Here is a 19,119-nt window from a genome sequence, read left to right on the forward strand (position 1 = left end):
TGTCTTTCTTTGAATAATTAATTAACGTCACATTTCAAAAAATTTTAAAATATCTTTTTCCGCACGGGGGAAAAATTAACGTGACGAAATAGAATACATATGAATGCACATACACATCAGAATAGAAAAAGAGACAGTTTCGCACACACACACACACTCACACATCGCAAGGAGAAGATATTTAAAATTTTACCTCAGGAATTGCGCAGACATTAAGCTTTCGCGAATATAAAACTTTTATTTGAGTAGCTTGATGTCACCGTTTTTCTCTGTGAGACAAAACGCCGATATTTACCATTCGATTTTCATTGTTCACATACGACGCGACCCCGCGCGAAATTATGAGCGCGCGTTTATCCTTTGGCGGAGGAGCTTATTCTCTCATATAATTATCGTCGTTAAAACTCCGCTCCGCGGTGGACTCGCGAACGTAATCTCTCAAATGCGCGGTTATAATTCCAAACGAACAGTTTTCGTCAGCGGCGTGATAACACAATTGTAAGAGTTTTTGACGTCCCGCTCGACGTCAGAGGCGAGCGGTACGCGCTCGTGTTATTCGCTCGCGGTTTCTCCTTTTGATACGCGCTTTTTGCTCGCACAATAAAAGCTAGAACGCGCGTGGCAATAAGAAACCGGGTTGGAGGGAAAGGGGGAGGGGAGGGGGAACGTATCGCGCGCTCTCCCGACTCGCGGAAAACACAAACCGGCAACACATCGCCCCGCAGGAAATTCGCGCAACCATTACTTATATCCCAACGTTAGTCAGCTGCAGATGCAAAAGCATTTTTCCTCCGCGCCTTGCCACTGACTATGATGCAGTATAATAATATTCCGTCCGGGTTTTTTTACCGCTGCAAAGCGCCGCGCCGCACCGCTGTATATTCGCCGGCAATAAATGTTAAGGTTTCTTCGCGCTTGGCGCCATACGTCGGCAACAGTCGTATTCCGCTTCTTTGTGCCGCGCGGTATATAATTAATCTCGCGCTCTCTCGTACGGTTGACGTAAAGGATCCCCGACTTTGTACTCGATTGTCTGCGGAAATGGATGTACACGTTAATGATGATGTATTCCAGAGAGATGGAACTCTACACCGTGCGCGCGCAAATACTTTGACAAACCGAAGGAGACTGTCCTGATAACAGAACGGAGACAGCTAAATGTCTCGAATTGGAGAGCTGTAATATACGCGCAGAGAAGACAAAGAACGGACAACGTCCGATCAGTTTTTTTTTTTTGTTTTTTTTTTTTTTGTTTTATCGCGGTCTATCTGATCCGATGATCAAGAAATGATTTTCACCGTATTTGCGCGAGCTGAAACGCTCCGATTAGCGCGCGTACGACGCGGATTTATTTGGAAACGTACGATATCCCAACGTAACGTGTTTCGCGATGAAGAGGATACGCGTTTTGTGAAATGGGGGTGGCGTTTCAGGAAGTACCGTTAACGACGCACGTGGCGCACCACTCGACCGAGCATTGCGCCGCAACGGAAGGGAAGAGTGATAGGAGAGATAGAGAGAGAGAGAGAGAAACCCGACCGTGCAATGTTGCGACCCTTCAACAGCCGCGTTAGCCACGGTGACATTTGGTACGTGTCTCGAACGTGTTCGCCGGCGTCGACGAACATGTTCGGGTCCGCCAGTTTCGCGCGCGTTTCGTTGGCGTGAAACACGCTCGCGATTAGGACTTCGCTTCGAATAACACGACCGCCCCGAATTGGCCGGGTAAGGTGTCGAAAGCTTGCGCGTAACTCGGTCGAAGATTTAACGACGAGAACATCTCGGATCTTCGAACGAAATGAACCTTCTCCGAGTCTCTTTCTCTCTCTCTCTCTCTCTCTCTCTCTCTCCTTCTTCAAGGCGCGAAATAGAATAATCTTCGTTCTTCGAGGTACAGGAGAAAGCTGTAATTCTTCCTAATACCGGCGTCGAGCTCAAGATCCGGACGAAGAAACGTATTTCCTGAAGTCGCGGAGGAGCAAGTAGTGAGAGGCACCTCCGGAGTTATGGTCCCCTCTTACATACATTAGCCACAGCGAGCTGTGCATCAGCGTTTCGAGCCACTTTTCCAGGCCCGACGTGCCTCTTTCTTTTCACGAGGCAAAAAGTACAATTGCGTTGAACGCTTCTAATGATATTTTTTTTCTTTTTTATGTCCCGCATTTACGTCGCATTGTTATTAACGCGGTTGTTCCGTAATAAGCCGTGTAGAAAAAAATACGCGCGTCGCGAAATATTTTACTCGTTTTTTTTTACTTTAATACAACATTTAAACTGAATATTACATATTGTAACTACAGTGTCCAAATACATGTCGGAAATATCATATCGCACAATGCTCTCTCGCAAAGGTGTCAATTAATTTCCACCAAATAAGCATTGCAAATGTTTTTAGCTGAGCTGGTTGCTATTAACGCGATGAGCCGCGCCCGAGAGAGATAGATAGATAGATAGAGAGAGAGAGAGAGAGAGCTCGCCCGAGGCAAGCAGAATTTTTTGTTTCAATTAGCGCGCGACGCAGAAACTGCATAAACCATGGTGTTTGTAATGACTGGTATAAATTTTCGGCCCGGTACACGGTCCCGTGTGTATTATACGAAAATTCGGTATAACGACCGAGGATCGCAACCCGTTTAGTCCGTGATTTACGGACTCTCCTTAGGAAGTCAAGCAAAACATCGTGGGACCGCAATGGCTGCGGTCGTTAGACCGCAAAGCGGCGATCTCTTCTGCAGCAACAGAGAAACGCCTCCTCCCTCCCACGCCCACTTCTCGATTCGAGCCAGAATTGATAAGTAAGATCGCGATGAGCACGTACGTCATTAAATTAAATATATAGGTTTTACATTGTCACGTGTGTGTGTGTGTGTGTGTGTGCGCGCATGTTCGTTGAGTGACCTTACCCACATGCTCGGGTAAAGTCCGTTTCAAAGTAATTATTGTTTCGATTCGAAAGATATAGGCGTTCGCGTCATGAAGCAATGCCAAGCGCGTTAATTAGTATACTGTTTGTCAATTATCGTTTCACCGGCACGTGTATTCTCCTATCATGATAATTGCGGCGCGTCAACTGGAACGTGTAGCGCGCAAACTGGGCCGGCGGTCGATAATCGAAGAAACCGACGGACATTGTCTTAGATAATTACGCTTACTTCATTGACTACGGCGTGAAACGCGCTGAAGAAGCGTGTGACACTGTCACTTGATTACTCGCGTGTTGCAAACAAAAAAACTATACTATCCTCCTCCTATATAAAAAATCCATGTGTACCGCGAAGTGCGCGTTTTGATATCGAATGTATCGCGTCTATTGTTGTCTCTTTTCCGCGTTGCCGATTAGTTGGTTGATCGAGTCGAGTCGAGTCGAATCGAATCGGTAAGATCGAGAGAGTAAATAATGACAGAAAAGCGATTTTGACAGTTCGTCGTATACGTGGAGAAAATTAAAAAACGTGACTGAAGTAAAGTTACTTGACAGAAAAGAGTAGAAAAACAACACGTGACTATTTAAAGTAACGTGATTGTAATTTATATTATATATAACATTAAATAATATATATTATACATATAATTTATTATATATAGTATACACAATATAAAGTATAATATTATACTTTATATTGTATATTATATATATTATATACATACTACCGTAAGGTCACTGACCTCGGCCGCGCGACCGTGGTGAGGGGGAAGTTACTGACCTCGGCCGCGCGGCCTTGGCGGGGTCACTGACCTCGGCCGCGCGGCCTTGACGGGGTCACTGACATCGGTCGCGCGACTTTGGTGGGGAGGTCACTGACCCGGCCGCGTGACTAAAATACAGTCACGTGTTGTTTTTCCATTCCTCTCTCTCATTATTTTTTAAGTTTGATTTTCATGCGTTATTTCTGACATCTCTCTGATGTGTATTATATGGTTTGTATAAGACGTATATACTAGTCATCGCGGTGACAGGTTGTGTTCACTGACACTACACGTTAAAATAAAAACAATAATAGCGTAGCGCGCGCCTGTGTTAGTATCTAAAACAAAATATATATTTTTAGATGTATATTGCATTATATCTTAGAAAAAGTGCGATGCGTCGTTCGAAATTTCTGATCCCGAGGAAAAATGGAATACGTCTCTCGTTCTGTATCGCTCTGGGTACATCGATAGCGATGTGTAAAGTCAATATGTAGAGAAAGGGTTGTCAATGTAGTCTGATGTAATATATGATAAACGTCGTCTCGTGTGTGCGCAAGGGGCAAAAATGTCGAAAAAAAAAAAAAAAAAGAAACCTCGTCTCTCGTCGGCGAAACTTTCGAGAGATTTACGAGGCGGTTCAGACGGGATGTCTCGGGCCGTGGCTGACAACTTTATTCTATCGGCAGCAGACTTACTAGACCCTTCCCTCCCATCGAGGTAGACACACGAGGAGAACCTACACGTTCGCTCTCTCCTTCGTTCCATCTCTCCCCCATCTCGACCTCGTTGCCTTCGCCAATTTCTCTGCGTCGCCTCGGCCATATAAGCGTATAAGCGCATCCACGGTCCACCGAGTAGCGCGTTATCGACCACACATATCGGATGTGCGAGATAGCCGTTCCTACCCTTCCCCCATTTGATCCGCGATCATCTGTCTTTTTTCTTCAATCCTGATCTGATCTCCTCGTGAGAAATTAGCCAGTCTTCATTGTCTCTCCCGTAGACACGGGCGACCTTTTTAGAAAGAAGAGAGCTCTCACTTATATTTAATATAAAAACAACGAACGCGCACACATATGCGCCGCGCGGCGGAGAAACTTGTTATCTGTCTATGCTTTTATTTCATTCCAACTTCTCGTTCCCTTCCTCGTGTTCTCTACCGTATTCTACTTTGTATTATCAGGGCGCGTTACGCGAAATATATAATCCATTTGTTCTTTCTTTTTTGCCATCTTCTTTGTTCTGTTTTATTTTATATTCTCTTTTTTTTTTTTTTTTTTTTTTTNTTCCAACTTCTCGTTCCCTTCCTCGTGTTCTCTACCGTATTCTACTTTGTATTATCAGGGCGCGTTACGCGAAATATATAATCCATTTGTTCTTTTTTTTTTGCCATCTTCTTTGTTTTTTTTTTTTTTTTTTTTTTTTTTTTTTTTTTTTTTTTTTTTTCATCTCTTTTTGTTGCTTTGTCTCGCGGCGGGATACAAAGCGAGGAGGCCGCGCGCGCGCGCATCTGCTCGCGTAAATTCAATTTGCGCGATATCCCCCCGCCGAAGAACTCGTAAACGGCGACTACTAATTTTACAAGTCGCGCGTCCTTATCTTACACAAGCGCGACGGAGAAAGAAGGCAAAAGGGGAAAACGGAATGCCAATGGTAACGAGCCGAATAATCAGCGGCTAACGAAGAGAGGTCGTTCGTCGTCGTCGTCGTCGTCGTCGTCGTCGTGGTGGTGCAGCGGGCGAAGAAATGGCGAGGCGGGCGCGGCGCGAAGAAATAAAGCACCGTAAGCACTCCGACTTAACGCCGGCAAATTCCATTTTGCACGTTCTACCTAACGGCGTGGCGCCGCGCGCGCGCGAGGGTGGCGCAAAGAAAGTCCGGGGGGGGAGGGAAGGTGCGCCGAACAAAGAGAATGAGGGATGAAACAGTGAACTGAGCGTGATTACCCCGCGCAGATGTGCGCGAGAGAAGAAGAAAAGCATCTCGTATTCTTGATATTACGAGCTACATGACAACGTTATCTACGGCGATGATTCCGTTTGAGAAATATTCACGGACCGTTCTCTTGTGAATTTTTGATTATTATTTCGGTTCCAAATTGGAAAGGTTCTTTCTCCGCGAATCGAACATTTATCGATTCGCGCGGGCAAATATTTGAGTACATTAAAATATTTGATTCGTTTATTCTTTTTAGTTCTTTTTTTTTTCAGAACAAAGTCAGGTTACAATTCGGGAAACATCGAAATACGCTGCAACTTCTCGCGCGGTAGTTCACGTGTTCTAATATTGTTTGTTCTTATCGCGCGCTGAGAGAGAAAAATGAATCTTCGGCGCGACGAATTTGCAATGCCGATCGGCGGTGATTTACGAGAAAATCTATCGCGGGATAGATCACGTTTTTTAGTAAACGCGCGTGATAAATTCGATATTGACGGACGGATTGACTACATTCGCGCGTGTGTAATGCGAGGAAAAAAAAACATAGCGCAATCAACAATCTCGAGTTTCATGACAATCGCGGATGATCGTAGAGGAGTCTTTGACTCCCAGAGATTACAAGACGCGCGCAATGCAGTGCATCTCCCCTCCCTGCCCTCCGAGTTTCTCGCGGTCGCAGGTGTTCCCGAGTGATATTGCAGTGCCGCAGCAGCGTCGACAATTTCGCGAAATGCATTTCGCGGAGTGCGTGCGTGAGCGCGATGCGGCATACGCCATTGCGGATTCATCGAAGGGTGATTATGGTCTATTTACAGAGTGTAACATTGCATTTTGTTGTTACGCGTAATTGGCAGCGAACAACTTTATTCGCTTTGCGCGTCGTCGATTTGGCTTGGCGGATAATTAAAACGACACACATTCCCCCCCCCCCCGGCGTTCTCCGCGTTTACATTGCGCGTAAGAACGCCGAGAAATGGGCCGGGCGCGATCAATCGCGTTTAATCGCGTAAATTCGCGTTTGTTTCGCAGAGAAATGACAATCGCGTGTGTGACATTTATTTCACCCGAGTTCATCGTTCGTCGTTTTTCGTCGTATATTGGAAATGTCGAACGGGCAATCAGAGAGGCGATCGTCATATCATGTTGATTAGCTCGCGTGTTTTTTTTTTTTTTTTTTTCCCCGATATACCCGAATGAGTATCCATCATAGAATTCGAGTGGGTTTAAGTGGACGGCGACAACGAATATGTGAATACACCATGCGTGGTATCGATGCACACAAAAGCGTCGGATGCGTGAAAGAATTTATTCATATAATAAATTGACAGATCCGCGCGCGCGCACACCAGATTTATATAAATTATTATATCAATTGTTTTTTTTATATAAATATATTTTCTACAATTGATAATATTCAGTGATTCAAACGCTTCGCGTCGGTGCGTAACATTCTGGTCTATTCAAGGTAAATTTGCTCTACGCAACGAGAATGTTTATTGATTATTACTAATTTGTTATTATATTTACGCGCAATTATGCAATATTCAATATTATGCGATAATCAGCGAGCGTTGAATAATGAAATTCTAATGTTAAAGTACTTATATAATTCGCTTTGGCTGAGTTTTTCCGCCGTTATTATCGCGATAATGAACCTGAAGAAATTCGAAAGCCGGAGGTGAAAAACAAAAAACAAAAAAAATATATATAATAAAGGGAAATGAGATATTCGCGCTAGAAGATTACTGGACGTATTTCTCAAACATATTTTTTAACACTTTTCAGCGCAAGATCGATAATGATTGCAATTTAGAGATTGTCGCAAAATTATTCTTGCTGAAAACAATTCGCGCGAACAAAAAAACGTTCTTGCCGAATTCTCCTCTCATTGTGCGGTCCTCACGGAACGGGAAATCGCGAAAACTCTCCAGGTGATCTCTTCCCGCGCCTAGAAGTCGCGATATTCTCATTCCCAGCGCAATCTCCAGATAGAATCGATCTTAGGATTTGGTCGCGAACGTGCGGCCCGCAAATCAGAGAGACGTCGGAAAATCTGGCCATTAATTTAGAATTACTCTTTGATTACTCGCAGTTAATAACCGCGCTGTTATCCTCGTTACGAGTAAAAGAGCGATAATTGAATTTNAACTCAATGGGATTAAGTTTTTGCGCTGAATAAGATTGCGAATTGAAACACGACTGAAGGAGAGAAATAGTCTCCGGATGAAAAACGTCGAGAGACAAGACTGAAATTATCTAATCGCGTCCAAATACAAGAGGATAAAAACAACAATATCGAAGCGCGTCAATCGGCAATCGGAATCGATCTCGAACTTGGTCGGAAAAGCGCGTTCCTCCCTCTTCTCTTCCCGAAGCGAGAGAGAGAGAGTCTTCCGAGAAGTCAATTCGTCTCGAACGACTTGAACCCCGAGCCAATTGTGTAAAATTAATTCCCAAGCCTGTACGTTTCTCCCTTCGTATCCACAGATTAATACGCTTGCGCGCTCCAAGTTGGCGACCGAGTTAAAGGTACAAATCCGTATATATACTGCGCGCGAGATCGCACGTGCGCGATTAGCATCCCGGATTTGTTTCCCCGAACGGCGGGTTACATATTTGAATACGCGAGTGTGTGTATGAATATTACATATTTATCGCGCGGCGCACGCACACGTTTACACGTACGCGAATCAGCATTTGCGCGAATGCTTTTTGTTTTTTTTTTTTTCCATCGCAGAAGAGCGTGAAAATCTTTCGAAGTCTGTTTCCAAAGTGACGATACGGAAAAGCAGCGTATGAAAGAGTAACGGCGAGGATCGCGCGCGCGCGAAAAAGGAAATCCCGTTTCCTCTTCGTAAGAGAAACGAGAGATCGGTGTCGACTGGAGAAATTCGAAAAAGCGGGGAGGGGGTGGAAAACACATGAAAAATAGAATAAAGGGAAAAGATAATATGGGACATTTGCGCTAAAACACTACTGGGCGTCTTGTCGGGCGCAGACACACACGGGTAAGATATAATAAAAGAGAGACGAGGTCGAGGAAGAGGAGGCGCGTTGAAGTACGGTGGGAGAGGAGCGGTTGTGTCGAAGATCGATAAAATTTGTCGCGATAAGAGCGACGAGTGCCTTCACTTTCAGGGTAACTTGTATATAGCGATACCAAACTGGCTCGTATTACTTCACGAGACCCCGTCCTCGTACGAAATGATACACAACGCGCGTTCTCGAGCGTGTGTGCGATTGCGATCCGAGACGTTTTTCAATCTCTCGCCCGCGACAGATCTGCGATTATATCTTTGGATTTATAAAAAAAAAAAAAAAAATTGTTCGATCAGATAACAATTCGATTGTCGAATCACATTTGCGATGGATTTCAGCTTCGATTATTTTTAACTGTCAGTATTTTTTCTCATAATTTAACAGAAAGAAAAAGATGGAAAAGGAGAGAGGGGACGTTGTTTTTCCCGAAGAGAAAAACAAACAAATTGAAATTAATTACGTCAATAATTATGTTAAGTTTATATGAAGCAACCTGATTGTGTTACTTCAATATGTATGTAATTACGTACCACTTGATGCTGATGACTAAAAATGACATAATTGTCATAATTATATTATGACATAAAAATTATCTTTGCGGTTTTCTCTCTTGAATTTTCTCGGAATAGAATTGAAGAAGATCGTGACATGTAAGATTCAGAACGAAGAAATGTATATGTGTCAATCGCGAGTTTTGACGTTCGTTCACATAAAATTTTGAAGAAAGTCGCGCGGCCCATCGAGGTCGCGTAAAAGAATGAAAATCGAATATCGTCAGCGCCGAAGTTCGAACTATTATTCGCGCGTTTTATAAAAAAAAAAAAAAAAAAAAACAATTTTGGATATGTTTATATTATTAGGAACACGCGTTCTCGATTGGTTTCAAATGTTCACTAATGTCTGCTAATGAGATTCGAACGATTTCATCGGAAACGCGAACATTCAACTGGCTAGTCGAGATAACGGCAAGACTTTGCATTGCAATTCGAAAAACATTCGACGTGTATGTGCGCGCGCGCTTATGCCGACACAATGGATTCATCTCGCATCGCGAACCTTTGCCTTTTGTTCCGCAACTGGTACTTGCATCTCGAAAAGCGGCAGCTTCTACCGCGAACAGCGGCGGAAGAGACGCGGTGCGTCCGAGAGAGAGAGAGAGAAAGAGAAAGAGAGAGAGAGAGAGAGAGAAAGAAAGAGAAACGTGGTGGAAAAGGGGTAGTAAGATATGAGAGAAGTGGTAAGAGAGCGAGAGCGGAGAAAAGGAAGGACGAAACACGCGGCGGTGCCGCTCGCGGGGGTAGTTTTGTTTGCGGATCCAGCACGCGGAGAAATATAAGGGAGGCCAGAAGAGGACCAGAGCCCGCGGTGTGAGGAGGTTGGCGAACACGGAAAGGAAGGAAGACGGCGGTGCTTCTGCTCACTGAGGGGAAAGGCAACAGAGAAGAGAGAGAGAGAGAAAGAGAGAGAGAGAGAGAGTGCTTGGGCTTTGGAGTGGAGTTCGATCCCTCGGTTTTGTTCCGCCATTGTGATAACTCAAACAATGCAGGCCTGACTGGCACTGGTATAGTGAAGGGACGATGGTGGTGCGCGCGCGGAGGGCGGCAACGGAGTCTCACTCTCGAAGCGGCGGCAGCGGCGGCGGTCCTCTTCTCGTCTCTTTCGCAATGTCGAAACAGGCGTCTGTGCGTTCTGCTCTCTCGCATTCTCGATCCGCGACGCAAACGCGCGTGCTTTATTCCGGGCTCTTTGCGTTACCACCGACTCCCCGTCCGTTTGCTTTCGTCTCTCGCCATTTCGCGTAAATATCGCGAGAGGCGACGTCGCGTAGGTACACGAGCCAAAAAACGCGCGTTTGCCCGCGTACTTTTGCGCGCGATTCGAACGACAAAGCGCCCGCCTATATACATATATATATATATGATATACAGTCCCTGAACGCGAAAAGACTCATTATCGAGCGAGACAAAAGACATCTCTCTTGTCAGTGAGCGAAAGAAATTTCACGATGAAAGACGCGCAGAAGTTTGGCAGAAACTTGCGCTTGAGATATTCCGAATATTGAAACGGTCTTATCGATTATTTTAAATAAAGAGGCAGATGGTACAGAAATTTGTCTGGAAAATTTTGACCAAAGCGCAAAGATAGACCGAGTCAATCCGAACGGAAAAGTCATTCTGCAAAATTGGCAATATTTGTTGGGTTATTAATTAATTAATTAACGTTATTAAGTAATTAATGTGACCCGATGAGCGCGTGGGAAATGGCCCGGACTCTCCGCAGGCGTGTATGATTTTCAGTCGCATCTCCATGAAAATCATTTGATCGCGAAAAGCTGTGTCACATGTCGCTCGCTCGTTTTCAATTATTTCCCACGCGCTCATTAACCAACATTAATTAATTAAGAACTCGAATAAATATTGCGAATTTTGCAAATTGTCAAATGACTCTTCCGCACAGAAGTCGACTCGACCTGTATTCACACTCCGGCTGTGTCAAATTTTTATACACATGTGTAACAAAGAAAAAGGAGAGGAACAAAAATAAAAGAGGGACGAAAAAAAAATAAAGAAGATAAATTTTTATTAAACAAAATTAAAAACCAAATCGCAACAATTCATTTGCGACGTCGTATCATGGATTCGATATCACCCAGCCCGTTCATTGTCTGATATTTCTCTCGACGCGGTGTAATACAACGGTTACATCACTGCGAATCAGATATTCTAAAAGTCAGTAGTTTGTATTCCAAAGCATAGAGTGTGATTCAACCGCGCATTTGCACGTACGGCGTGAAATGTTGATGAATAAAGCAGCAACTTTCGCGAGGTGGCTTTGGGAGCAGCGCGTGCACACACACAACGACGCGCAAACAGCATTCCGAAATACAATAACCCCGAGTATATATTCGTATAATGGAACTATAAAAGTGTGCGAGAAAACGCAAACTGTTTGTTGTTTATCCGCGATTCCGGCTATTTGCGTTTCTTTTATCAACGCGCGGACAATTCGCCGCGTTCGCACACGAAATGTTTTGAATTATTTATACTTATGCATAACCACGCGGCCTCCCAAACCCATAATACTTCTGGCAGCTTTATTGCGCCGAAGTCGAGGGATGAGGGGGGGTCCGCCGGTCGTCGCGCGCTGATTTAGATTTATGACGACGGGCGCGTAGCTTTTTTTTTTCTCTCTCTTTCTCTCTCTCTCCTCCCGCGCTGCTGCAACTCTCTCTCCCTCGCGTTTCCTCGTTATCGACATTCGGCGACGATAATTAATGCGCTGGAAAGCAAATGACGTTACGAACCGGTCGAAACCTTTGCCGAGCACAGGCTCGCACGCGCGCGCGCGCAACAACGCGCGTAACTCGCGGCTGTTGCATATTCATAAATAGACAGTAACGACAGTCGGAGAGGCTTCCGGCGGAGATCTAGTTTGTAGGTTTCCCATGTTTGTTAACGCCTCTCTGCCGTTTATGTGCCAATAACCTGTACGTTTTACCCAGCGTGTACCACCAAACGTCAATTAACGCGGTTGGTACACAATGTCGTCGTCGCGGCGGAGAACTGAATCGTGAATTCGGTCGCGTGTGTGCGTGCGCGTGTGCACGCAACAACACTCGCTTTATTTTTCACCATTATTGAGAACGACCGATTTTCATGGGGGCGAAAAAAAAAAAAAAAAGATCACGGGTTTTTTTTCGACAATTGATGGCGCTTAACAAAACAAATATGTAAACCCAAAAAACGCGATGATTTTGTTTCGCGAGAGATAAAATAAAATAATTTATATCTTATACACAAGCAAATCTATAAAAATACTTTCTCTCTCTCTCTCTCTATTATTTATTCTAACAAATTCCCGCTCTGTTCTCTGGATTTCGACTACTATTACTCATTGCGGAAATTTACCTCGACGCATCGAACTTGATCCGATCCGCGCGCGGAATTGGCGAGATTAAATGTCAGTCGCAGCTCGGCCAGAAGCCAATTCCGCTTTCGCGCAAAGTGCAAGAGAACGGCGGCCTATACTCTCCCGTCTTCCGAGCCCGCGGCGATCTCTCGACTAATCACGAGGCGGATCACAAGAGGGAAACGAGGAAGGCAGTTCTGGCTTCTCGTCTCGCGCGCGCGAAAGAGAGAGAGAGAGAGAACGAGAGAACGAGAGAGTCGAAATTAGAGCCGTCGCTGTATCAAATCTAAGCCTCGAGTACATCTACCCTATCATTTACAGACAAGCGTTACAGGATGTGCGAGCTTCATAGGCACGCACGACTTGGTCTCTTTCTCTTTCTTACTCTCGCGCAGCGCCGTCACTCTCTCGTGCTTTGGTACTCTGTCATTAACATTCCCTTCGTACCTTCTCATACACCCTTTCCCACTCGCCTCTCATCCCCGTTCGTTTATATTTTCCTGTTTCCGGCCTGCACCATCCATCCATCGCTTCTTCTGCACTTCAGCTCGTTAATCTTGCCTCTTATCCTTGCCCGTTTTCTCTGCCCCTTCCCTCCCCCTCCTCTCTCTCTCTCTCTCTCTTTCTCCGTTTCTCCTCTTCTTTCCCTCTTTGCTCGTTCTTCCACCTTATCTTCCCTCTCATCGACTTTACTCTGTATGACCCACTTTCGCGCTTTCCGCGTTCCTCTTTCGCTTCTTTAATGTCTTCCTGTATATATATCCAAGTGTTTTCCTCTATTTTTATGAAACATCCGCCCGTTCTGCAGCTATTATCTTGTTTGCGCCAATAAATAACTAGACTTTTATCGGCGCAGTTCTTTTATACAAATATTTTTATATAATAATAATAGTAACAGCTTTATTAAAGACGCAAAAATTACGTAGAGCTTTAAACTGGATCCTAACGAATGCGCTTTAGGGGGGGAAATGCGAGGCAGCAATTTGCAAAACTTTTTAAGCTTCTAATCCAGAACAAAAATACAATAAACAAGTGATATAAATTAAAAGCGACAATTTGTCATTTGAAAACAATAAGATTAGAAAAACTGCGAGATCGCCTTTCGAGGAGGCACTTGAGAAGATATTTTAAAAAACGCGAAAAAATTCTAAAAAATTCAAACTCGACGAATTAAGTTTTTGATATTGTAATTTATTTGTCTCTCTCCCCGACCTCTCTCGCGCTCTTTGATTTTTCTCTCTCGCGGAAACGTATCTCTCATATTCGCGTATTAACCGTATTATTTTATTCGTTCGGGAGTTGCTTATCCCCCCGTGCGATAAGCCTCGCTTCCCACTCCCCGGTCGCCCTTATTTCTCGGTTGGGTTCCTGCCTACTTTTAGATGCGCGCTCGTTGCCCCGGCGCTATTTCGTGCAACACTCGCAAGCACCCGCAAAAACTCGAGTCACCCGCGCGAGCGACTGCCGCCTCTCTTATCCGCCTTGTCCCAACATCACGGCCGTTTATCGTAACTTCACGCTCCGTGAATGTACGTCACGGCCGCTTCGGGCTCGTTTTGTCGACGACGAGAAACCCGTCTCCTCTCTCCCCGTCTAGAACGTCTAGATATCCACGCGAGACTTCGGCGCTATCACAATTTTACGAGAGAGAGAGAGAGAGAGAAAGAGACTATATATACGGCATTTTAATCGCGTGCGATTAAGTTCGGAGATTACGGCCCCAGTCGATTGGCCCTGCGGTGTATCCTGCCTCGTGATCGCGTCAGGAAGAGGAATTGTTCCGCCCCCGAATGTTGATCGCGCGATAACGCGATGAGAGCCATTATATTTGTTATTACAGTTGCGAGACACGTGGCGAATAGATTTTTATTATTATTTTGTTTTTATCTCTTCAAAATGGTATTATTATGTGTTATTTTTCGTATCTACACGTACATTCTCGTGAATATATACATAATATTTTCATCGTTTCGGCACGACGTGCCGAAATTCGAACGTTCGACAACACGTTTCTTACACGCGCCCGGCTATTGTTCGCTCACGAAACACACGCGTGTTTACACCCGTTTTTGCGCGAATTTCCAAACAATATCCTACCGTTTAGCTCGAAAATACACAACGACGTGATCAGTCGCGCGCAGATTCTCGCCAGACGCGGATTTCGTCCGAATTTCTATTGGCTTCGCGCGGTCGCTTTAATCGTCGAAAGTTCGAGTTGTTGGCGAATTGTGTTCCAAGCGGGCGCGTGTCATCTACGTCGAAATCGACTGCATTTGGTTCAAATATACCGCGCGATAACAAGTTTCAACGTTGGACAAAACGATGTGCGAGAACACTCAATTATTTCGCAAACTCTGGAACCATATCGTGAAGATAAAAAATAAAAAAAAAAAATAAAAAAAAAAGTGTCGAACAACGTGAGAGGTGGAAGAAGGAACGTTTCTGCCGTAGGGGATCCTCTTTCTCGCATTTCCCTCAGACAATCCGACCGACGCGCGTCCGACGAAACAGGTGCGTGCTGAAAAATTCACCGACCGTTAAAGGTAGGAATAGGGTAAAGAGTAACCTGGGAGAAGACCGAAGTGGCATCGGACACGAAAGAAAGAAAAAGCACGACCGGGACGGACGATAAGCGCGAAACGGGGGATTTCACGGAGGCAACTGCCGAAAAAGAAAGAACGAGATGAAGAGCAGCGTTTGAAAAATATTCGTATGTCTCTCGTTCGCGCGTGGACACGTCATTTTTGATATTACTTCTCTCTCTCTCTCTCTCTCTCTTCGTTATTGATCTTTCCGGCCGGTGTTTCGCGCGCGCCAAATCGGGAGTTCCATAAATGTCGCCGATGCTACAATGTCCGTTTTTTTTTTTTTTGTTTTTTGTTTTTTAGACACGACGAGTGAAGTCGACACAATACGCGCGTGCGATCTCTTGTGCAAAAAAACAAAACCCCTATCGTCAACCGCGTCATTATCACGGGTGCGGATCGCAAAGACGGATTACGCGAGTTACACGCGCGGCGGAATTTTGCACAAACGCCGCGAATATTTCCAATAATTATCGGCGGGACCGCGTGTGTTTATTCACTTCATAAACGCGCATGGGTTTTTGTGACAAAGAGAGAGAGAGAGAGAGAGAGAGAGAGAGAGCGTGGCGCGCGCGCGCGCTGGACACGGCACGCTGCGAATATTCAACGGTATTTATGCTCGGACAAGCGAAAATCTGTTTTTTTTGTAGCACTTCATTGCGGTGCGAGTAACGCGCAGAAAATATCCACGAGTATATTCGCCGACAGCCCCTCTCTCCTCTCCCCCCCTATCGTCCGTCTCTCTCCCTTCTCCGAACGCACGCAACAAAGGAATAAAATGCCGGACTCGATGGGAATGATGGAGAATGCGATATAAACCAATTGCGTCCTCATCGCGAAAGTTTAACACGGAACGCGTATAATGAAATTAACGCGCACGTACGAACACACACGCGCGCGCGCACGCGGTCTCGCTGATTATTTGGCAAAATCATGCGAATGGAATAATAATATTACGCGCCGGACGTGAATGTGCGCGGATTTATGTACAAGTTTTTTACGCGGTGGAAGGGGAGAACGATTAATTGTTATATTGCGAGCACATAATTTATCACGATCGATCGCCTCGCGTCGACGAGATTCCGTAGTTTTTTTCTTTTTTTAATGTGGTATAAAAAAAAAACACACAAATTGTTTTTAAAAGAAATCCAAATGAACGTGAAATCCGAATGAACCGTCGCGAATTCAAATATGGCAAATTGTTCCAAAAATAATCAAACCATTTCGTACATCCTGCGATTGTACGTATTTAATCTCGTCGCATCTATTCAAAATTCAGTTCGCGCACGTCGTCTGAGGTCGTCTCGCGCGCTAAAAATAAGTTTGTTCAATCTGATTAACAGAAGAACCGGTCGCGGTATTAATTTGATTAAAATTCGGGTCAAAGTGACGCGTGTGTGGAAAAAACGACAAATAATATTTCTCATTGCGTTTTTCTCTTCTCCATGAAATTTCGTAGTTTTATTTATCTGTTGGTCGCTCGCGCGTTTTATCAAATGTTAAATATCCACGCGCGCGTTTTGCATTATTTATTGCAGGTGACATATACTTTAAATGTCGCCGCCGCGCTTATTTGATTGTTTTGTCTCACGGCGGTTCTTTCTCCGACGCGAGTCTAAGTTTCAATAATGTACGAGATAAAAAATATCAAAGAGCGTCAGAAATCAAATCGGGAGATGTCGCGGAGGCCGAGTGATTTTATTTCACCACCAGGAAGGACGTGTGTGTGTCAATTCGGTCAAGACGACGATCAATTCGATCGGGCCTAGCGCGCTTGGCTCGAGCGCCGCCAAGCCTATCGCGTATGATAATTGGTCCGATTGCGTCTGACGTCCGGGATCCTCCTTCGAGCCGCCGAGACGATCATAGGCAGAGAGAGCGTCGTGGCGAGGAGACGATATATCACGGGATGATCGATACGTCCCGTGGGCAGAATACGCCTTGCGGTGAGAGACGTCAACGCAATCCGCTACCAATCGAAGTTCTCTCAATAGAGCAGCACTCGCACACACACACACACACACACACATTCTCTCTCTCTGTTCTCCCCTTCCCCCTTTTTCCACCCTGCCACCCTGTCTAACAGTGCTTCTCTCTCGGCATTCAGCCGAGATATGATGAATCGGCCTAATTTCGCGGACGGAAGGTCACGTAAGCTCAGTAAATCTTGGCCCACGCTATCGTGTGCCACGGGAGTAACGCCATCGGAACGCGGGCGTTGGCGTCGTCGGTTATGGCGCCGTTTCGTCGTCGGACCATTTCGATGGGACGCGGGGTGTACACGCCCGGGCGTCGCACAGGCAAATCCCAGAGTCCTGTGGATGTGGCCCATTGCAGGAAGCGATTCCTAAATCATATCACCGCGTTCGCAACACATGCTAGAAATTCCCGAAACGGTTTGCGGTACGCTGAAAGCGCGCGTGCAAGCGAACGAACGAGAGGGGTGCGCGCCCCTTTATGCGCGTTTCCTCCCTTCTCTCTCTCTCTCTCTCTTTCTCTCTGTCTATCTATCTTTTTCTCTCTTCATTCCTCTTTCGGAATTTCACGGCACAGCTCGTTCCTGGCGTTGAGGGAGCCGCAATCCCTCCCGCGAACGTTGCGATCGTCCACGTCTCCCTACGCCGAGCGAAGCAACGTGTATGTCGCTCTGCGCACACACCGCCACCGGGACGTCGAACGAGCCGCTCCACCGTCCATAATCACCCTCAACGTCCTGTCGATGAGATTAATGTCGCGCCCGCACCACCGACGTCACCGCACCTCTCGCAGTTCGATGCCCCCCCCCCCCCGGCATTTGTAAAACGCCGTTAACGATTACGCTCGCGACGTACGTACGGCTTGCGCGCGGGAGGGTGAGCTTAAACGCTCCGCTTCGATCTGTCGTTTGTGTGGCTTCTCCCGTTTTATCGCGATTCGATATCTCAAGCGCGATCGAGAAAAACACGACCGACGATAACAGAAGGGGGAAAGATATTACAAGAGAAGCTACACATTTTTTTAAGCGAGGAAAGAGGTGGAATCGGCTCCGCGCGAGCTGTGATATTTGTATGTCGAAAGTTCAAATCAATAAGTGCGTCGAAAATGTTTTTCTCACATCCGAGCTTTTTTATTGCTGCAGCAACCGATTGCACGGGTAGCCGACGTACGCGAAGCCGAAACTGCGTCACAAACCGTTTCCGCCGGCGCAGTTTTTTTTCTCTCCTCGCGCGCGGATAAAACGGAAAAAGTCGCGCGACGCTACATGTTTAAATATAAACTGTTATAAATAATAACAGCTATAAATACACGGAGTAATCGATACGTGCATCTATATATATATATAAAAAAAATATATATATATATATTTATACACATAGTGGAGAAATGAAAAAACTGCTGTGACTTTCGAGGTGAAACTGTTTAAAGCGAGAATTTAATGACGACTAACTCTGACACACTGCGCGCGTGCACTTAAGCCGCCATGACGAATATGTTCATCGATCGTAATTGCCAGATATAATCGCCATCGCGTTGATAAGATTAATGTCATCGGAGGGAACAGCGCAGAAGTTAGTTTTGAAAAGCGCGCGCGCGAGAGACAGAAATTCGGCGCTTCATGTCACCAATTTACATCGGGGTTTTAGTCGCGCTTTTTTTTTTAGACGAAACAACGCCAGCAATAGAATATATATATAGTATATATATATATATATATATATATAGTACTCTGAAAACAAAAACCTTAAAAAAATGTGGAAAAATAAGGACGCCGGAGAATTAATTCCTAAAGTTAAACACTTGGCGAAAATAACGCATTAGAAAAAGGGAATTTTGATAAAAATGTAATTTCAAATCTTTTTTTTTTTTTTTTCGCCGCGATGCCAATTCGCGAATACGTCACCGCGATTAATCCGCAAAAGTGGAATAATTTAGTCGCTAAACCTTGAATAATTCAAGATCTCGCTTTTAGGTTCGAAAT

The sequence above is a fragment of the Pseudomyrmex gracilis genome, unplaced genomic scaffold, assembly GCF_002006095.1.
Source record: "Pseudomyrmex gracilis isolate BER0280 unplaced genomic scaffold, ASM200609v1 scaffold_129, whole genome shotgun sequence".
NCBI lineage: Eukaryota > Metazoa > Arthropoda > Insecta > Hymenoptera > Formicidae > Pseudomyrmex > Pseudomyrmex gracilis.